The sequence below is a fragment of the Cucumis melo genome, chromosome 10 (genome assembly GCF_025177605.1).
Source record: "Cucumis melo cultivar AY chromosome 10, USDA_Cmelo_AY_1.0, whole genome shotgun sequence".
NCBI lineage: Eukaryota > Viridiplantae > Streptophyta > Magnoliopsida > Cucurbitales > Cucurbitaceae > Cucumis > Cucumis melo.
The window spans coordinates 21707140-21714458 of record NC_066866.1 but is presented as its reverse complement, the minus strand read 5'-3'; positions in this window follow the sequence as shown (position 1 = coordinate 21714458).

The following is a 7319-nucleotide window of genomic DNA, read 5'->3' as shown; positions in this document are numbered from 1 at the left end:
TATAATTATTTAAGGAAAAGATAATTGTATTTTGGAGAAAAGATATTTAGTAAGGGAGAAAAAGTAAAATAATTATATTTTGAGAAAATATAATTATCTGTGAAAGGATAATTATTTTGGAGAAAGATAAATAATAATTATTTATTGTGGAAGATAATTAATTGTTTTTGGAGAAAGATAAATAATAATTAATTATTGTGAAAGATAATTAATTATTTTGGAGAAAGATAAATAATAATTAATTATTGTGAAAGATAATTAATTATTTTTGGAGAAAGATAAATAATAATTAATTATTGTGGAAGATAATTAATTATTTTAGATAAAGATAAATAATAATTAATTATTGGGAAGATAATTAATTGTTCTGCAGAAAGATAAATATTGTTTATGGAGTGAAGTAGTTATGGTTGAGTTAAGATAATTCATGTTGGAAGTTATAAGTGATTTATTGGAAAAGATTTGATTGATTAAAGACTGCGTAGTTCAACAGGACCGCTAGTCTAGCATTGACATAGACATGATTCGAGTGATTCAACGGGATCGCTCGCAGCCCGATTGTCTTAGTGTTTCCTCCAGGTACACTATAGACCAGTTTTTCTTAGGTGTTCCTTTGGGATCACCGAAGACCAGTTATGTTCCTCCGGGATCACATGTTGCACGTGTTCGGGAACGTGCCAGTTCTTGGGTACCACTTTTCAGGACTCTAATGGGAAGTTAACAAACACCTAGCGGGACTAGTCGTAGGTCCCTTACTGAGTATTTGTTTATACTCACTCTTTCTATGTTTAATATTTCAGGCAAAGGTAAAGGTAGAGGAAAGCTGGCAAGCGACAGAGAAGGATCCATGACATGCCATATGGAGACTCAGTTTTGCTTCCGCGTCTATGTATCAATGTTTTAGTATTCCGTTTTTAATGAAAATTTAGTCTTCCCTCCTTTCAAAAAAATAGTGTCTCTTGTTATTCCTTTTTTGAAATGACCTCAGCTTAGTATAAAGAGTTGGGTCATTACGCCCGAGTATGAATCCGTATTCATTTCTCTAAAATTCAAATAATATTTGAATATAAATCTGGTCAAAGTTCAAAGTTAAAAGTCAACATGTTGACTATTACAACTTTGACCGTATCTAAACTTTTCTAGCTTTTAAATATCTATATTCATATTTATTTAAATCATATTTAAACACAAAACTTAATGTTTATTTCTACTGACTTATATCTTATATATTTGTCGGTTTCTCTCTTTATTCTTAATACGAATAATTCGAGTTACATCAACATACTTGTTCTTAGTTGAGTCCATATGAGCTAGTAGGGGAACCTAATGGACCTATAGATCATGGGCTCCAACGATTTGAGATTAACTGGCTAAACTCTTTTAGACCAAGCTTAATCAACATTTGTTAACTAAAGAGTCATTTCGCTAAAGATTCTTAATTGCACTCCCCTCACTATAGATATATTTCTGTCCACCTGATATAACCATGATGAGTAAGTTGATCCTCCACAGATTGTTCGTAATCTCGACTGGGTCAAAATACTGTTTTACCCTCGAGATTATATCTTGTTCCTTATAAGACCCACCGATCCACTATTGAACAATTGGTTTAAGGTCCATCTGTAAGCCCTATTCTGTTCTCGTCTACTTTATTTATTTATTTAATATCTCCTTCAGATTTATTGTTGTGATAAGGAAATCAAAACAATTTTGGTTTGGAACAAGACTTGAAAATTAAGTGTTAAAATGATGGAAATTATCAGAAATGGTCAAAGTAGAAGTATAATGTTAAGTTGGGGGCATTATGGTCATTTCTCACTATTACTATCATTATTATCTACTTCTTCTTTCCTTTTAGTGGGGTTTTTTTTTGAATAAATAAAAAAAAAAGATAACAACATTTCTTCTTCTTCTTCTCCAAAAAAATCGTGAAGCCCCCTTCTCTCTCTAGAACTTATCTTCCGCTCACTCTCTCTCTCAATCTCTCTCTCGCACGCCGGCCACGGCACAACTTGCCATCGACAACGCGGCCAAAAACCCGAAGTCACCGATTCTCTCTTTGTCTCACCAATATTTCTCTCTTCTCTTATCAACCATCATCGTCCATTGATCGGAGTATGTTCGATGCATTTGCCACCGTCAAACTTGAGGTCGGATGTGCTGGTTGGAATTTGGTAAGCTTGGTAACATCTCATTGTTTAATTAGAAAAGTTTCGAATACCCATTAAGTTTCCGCTTTATTTTCATAATACCCATTACATTTCATTGTTGTATTTGGATTCTGGGATGATTTTAGCTGTTGTCCAGCGAAAGCTCGGAATTAGGCATTTTGGCACAACTTGGGTAAGATTATAAGCTCTATGGAGTGGGTCTTGAGTACCCATATAATTTTAGTGATAATATTGAGAAATCCATGATGGTGGATACTTGATTTAGTTAGGATGCTATCCATTGAAGTTGAGTACTTTGCTTTCTTTGTAAAGTTTATTTGTTAAAATTAAACATCCATGATACTTAGGTCATAGAGTTAAAGTTTAGAGGTTGAAAATGAGTTTTCCATTAACTTTGGAGTTCATTTTTGTTTAATGAGTGTTTAAGGTTCAGAACATAAAATGTTTTAGGTAATCTTAATAAGTGTTTAAGGTTGTTTGACTCACATTAATATAACAGAAGTGTGGTAAACACAGACCACCTCTGATGTTCTGATCGGTTTAAACTACACAAAAAGAATTAAGAGGTGAGGTTTAAATTTTCTGAAATCTAATTCATTTTTAAACAAATTTTATGAAGGAAGCTTAACAAAATTCTGAGGTTTATTGGGTGAATTCTCACACAAAAGACAGAGCGAGTGTTTTCACACGAAATTAGAAGATCTCTGTTATTTTGAGTATTTTAGAGTGTACCAGTGTAGTTAGGATCTCCATTTAGTATGGTTGGAAATATTATTCAATGCACTACAAATTTTATGAAGAATTTGTGAGCTAAATATGATTGGAAGTAAGTTTAATTTCATAAACAAGTCAGGGGATAGCAGAAGACTTTGTTTTTGAACACTCTCTGTTTTGGGCCAATACTGTAGCAATCTGTTAGGAATCGTATTGTCCTTCCTTCAGGTAAATTATAGAGAACATCAAAATAAAGATTTTGACATAAAGAATACTCATTTTGGTTAAGTATCGGAAGATTTATGATCATTTGAAGTTTATGTTGCAAATCTAGAAAATTTTGAGAAATGTGTTGTCGAGGTGATTTTGATATGGTTTTAGATAAATTTTAGTGGGTTCTCTCATGTTTGGGTGCTTGTGGCATTAAGAGATTGATGTGATGCTAAGGGTCCAAAGTTGGAATTTTTTAGAATAGATTAAAGCATGAAGGGATAATTCAATTTAAGTCTTGGAAGACAGAAATTGGAGTCTTTGGAGCATAAAATAGTTTGAGTTGGCTTTATAAAGTATGTTGAAGATTGTTGTGTCGTCTTTTTTTGTAAAGTTAATTGATAAACCTTAATCTTGTTTCAGGCTAGATCGAAGTGGAGAAGGCGTAAAATCCCGAGGGATCGAGTAATTGATTGTGAGTGGCTTAAATTCAAGTATTTTCATTATAAATCTAGTATAATTGTTCTAGTATGAAAATTTAGAATATGATTTATTTGTTATAAAGGTTTTCAAATGTGATTTTAGGTTTTCCATGAACTCTTGTATTTCGAAACTGTGGTTGAACCCAAACTTATTAAGTAACTTTAGATGACAACTTGTTTCTAAACATTCATTGATTTCTAACTAGATTTGAAGGAGTTATAAAAGTATGTATTGATGGCTAAGTATCCAAATATGTGAAAACGTGTTTCTAACCATGTTTGATTTGTTTTCAAACTGGAACTGTGTGACATTATGGATGTTGGTGATTACCCTTAAGGCTACGAGAATGTGTTTCTGTAGCGCCACCTACGGTTGTTAGAGGATGAGAGTGAGGTTAAGAACTTGTGTTGAATTTCCCTCTTAGAACATAATCATGTGTATGTAACTTTTAAGCTGATTGTAAACTTTACTGAAACTCTGAAACTGTTTGGATAAGTGTGTGGTGAGACACACTTGCAGCGTTGTGGAGTTTTGAAGTTAAGTTACATATAGAAGTGCAAAATCTCTCCTTTTCAGGTTTGGCTAACTCATATTTTAGGGGAGATGCTGCCGAAATTTTTAATGAAATTATTTTTAAAGGTGTTTTATAAATCTTATATTTGAGAATGATTGTTTAAGGGAAAAAATTCACACCACGATCTAAGTTAGAGGGGAAAACTTAGAACAGGGTGTGACAACAACCTATAAACCAGAATCCTTCTCAGGCCAATGAGAAGGTGGGGCCCCTTGTTCAAGACTTGGATTCAGTCCTTAAGGGAACAACTTATCTACTATCCCAGAAGTGGATAGGAGTGAATTCCATCTTGCACCGTATGTCCCTAGCTATCCACTCGGTCTTACCCCTAAAATGGGAGGCTTATTGGGCCAGCGATGTTAGCCTGCCCTCACCTATGCAGATCTAAGGATACTACTGAATGAACAGAAATTCATAGTTAGCTCAGGATTAAGATCAAGTTACCTAGGTCATCATAAATGAAATAGCCAGTATATAGTTTACAGTGTTATAACTAAAAGTGACTATTTTGTGGTTCCAGTCTTATGTAAACCATTCACATAGGACGCCCCCACTCCCACATCTTTACATGAACAATTCAGGATTACATCGTTTGTACTAGCTACGGAGTGGGGCGTATCCATAGTGTTTATCTAGAATAAGGCGCCCAACCTTATTCGTACACTATTAACTCGAATTTAATCCATATTTATGTCTCTACATAAAGTTCATGTGTATTTGACAAACTTAGTTAAATAGCATCGAGTCCTTAATTTATTGGTTTTAAGATTATAACATTCAATAATAAAATTTATTGAATCAAATAATAAAGTACAAGTTTTAGGACACAAATTCCAACACAATAAGCTTTCCAATAGTCTCACCCTTGTGGTTTGCAACTTGACAAAAGATTAAAATATTTATGCAAAACCCAATCTAAATCAATGAAGTGTGCAGTGAGTACCATGTAGTTAACATTTTGCAAGAAGTCCATGTATCAGTTGTCAAACACACCCTCTAAGAATTGCTAACTAAGAAATTCTTGAATGAGCGTCAAACTTAGAACATGCCACTCTACAAACTGTCTAAATCCCTCATTCTCGATAAACTTAAATGATAACTCATCAACAATTATCATTTTAGCACATGTTGTCCTACATAATTGTTAACTAAAAATAGTAGTCACAAAATTACTACCACTTTTTCCACAGTGGAAGGTTGAAGAGTCAAAATGGTTTGTCCTGATTCTACTTCCTTATATGGGTACTTCTTACACTGATTTTTTAAGTGCTTCCATAATGTGCTAATTCCACATGAAGAAGTATCTCAACAATATCTTTATCACAATAATTGCATGTGCACCTAGAATTATTCTTTTCCAACTTTGTGAAATGATCCCATACAATGGAAGTTGTTTTCTTAGTGGCTCTAGCTCTCTTCTTATCAGGTAGTGGTAGTTTACTTAAACTCACAGTTCTTGTTGCGTTATTAGTAGAAGGGGTAGGACTAGGACTAAGACTCGGGCTAGTTTCACTATGTTGTCCACTACTTGTCTCCATGGTCTAAAAGAATATAAAAACTAAAATCAGATCAACCATACAATCATCCACATTCCACAATCACCTAAACAAAAGCAGAATGTAAACAGTTTTTTGAATGTAAATAGTTTTTATAATTGCAGTATAAAACTATATCACTCTTTAAAACTTCATTATGGCTAATTGTAGTTACAAACAGTTTTTATATTCAATATGACTAATTGTATTTACAAATAGTTTTTATAATTACATTTATAATTACTATATACAGAATGTAAAAGACTTTTGGTTCTACCAGGTTCTACAAAATCAATTACAAAATCTAAATGTAATTACAGTATTTCAAATACAAGATTCTACAAAATATAATTGTAATTACAGCATCACAAAATCAAGGTTCTACAATTCACCAAATTACAATAACTTTGGGTCCAGAAGGCAGAAGCAAATGCATTTTTTATTCTTTTGTTTTTGGTTTTCATTTCTTTAAAAATAAGATATTGTATGAAGTGATAACAAAGATGTAAAAAGCGATTTATAAAGTATTCAAATAGGATCTGTATGATACAAAATTAATATGTACTAACCTTTTGTAACTAAAGACGAAGGCATAAGGCGATGGCCGAACTGATGGTAAGGAAGAGAATGACAGCGCCACGATGAGGAATAAATCGACGGCGAGAATGAGAAGACGAAGTTGAAGGTTATGAGATGATCAGATTCTGATTGGCATGGATCTGTAGGCGAGGATGAGATCGAATCGATCTAACAAAGAGCGGTGAGGATGAGAGACGAACAGAGGGAGGCGAGGATGAGAGGTTGCATGTCGCGTGTTTTCACTTTTAGTCTAGGGTTCTTTTAACTTTATATTTTATTAAAAACAATATAATATTAATATATATATATATATATATATATATATATATGTATATATTAATTCAGGTTGGGTAGGGTTGAATCGAATTTTTCAACCCTCCAACCTGAAAAAATTTAAAATTTTCAACCCAACCCAACCCATATTTTAAACCAACCCAAACCCAACCCATATAATATGGGTTGGGTAGTCCGGGTTATTCGGGTTGTCAGATTATTCTTACACCTCTAATAGTAAAATTGTTAGATATTTACTACGCATGTGGCGATTTAAGAAAAGTCTATGAAATCGATTAATTTTTTCATAAATTTCATAGTTGTCCTTATTAGAATTTCATTATTATGTGACGATTTTTCAGTTCATATTTTACTTCTTCTTTGCAATTTATTCTTTTCACTTCTAGATATTATTAATTTGTTCATATTATTACTTCTCATTCTTCATAGTTCTACTTCTTGTTTGCAATTTCTTCATTTTCTCTTCCATAATTTCTTCCTTCTTCTTCACCTCTTATCTTTTTTTTTTTCTTGGTACCAGATCTAAACGATATTGGAACAGGACCTTAACGATCGTGTACCAATATCTAAACGATCAGTCGTTATCTATCCCAGATGACAGAGATAGACCATTATCACTAATAGATTGTTTAGCTTTGGTATAAGATCCTTTAGACTTGGAACAAGATCGTTTAGATTTGTTACAATATCGTTTAGACATGGTACAAGATTGTTTAGATTAGGTACAAGGGCAAAATTAGATCTTTTAGACATGGGTAC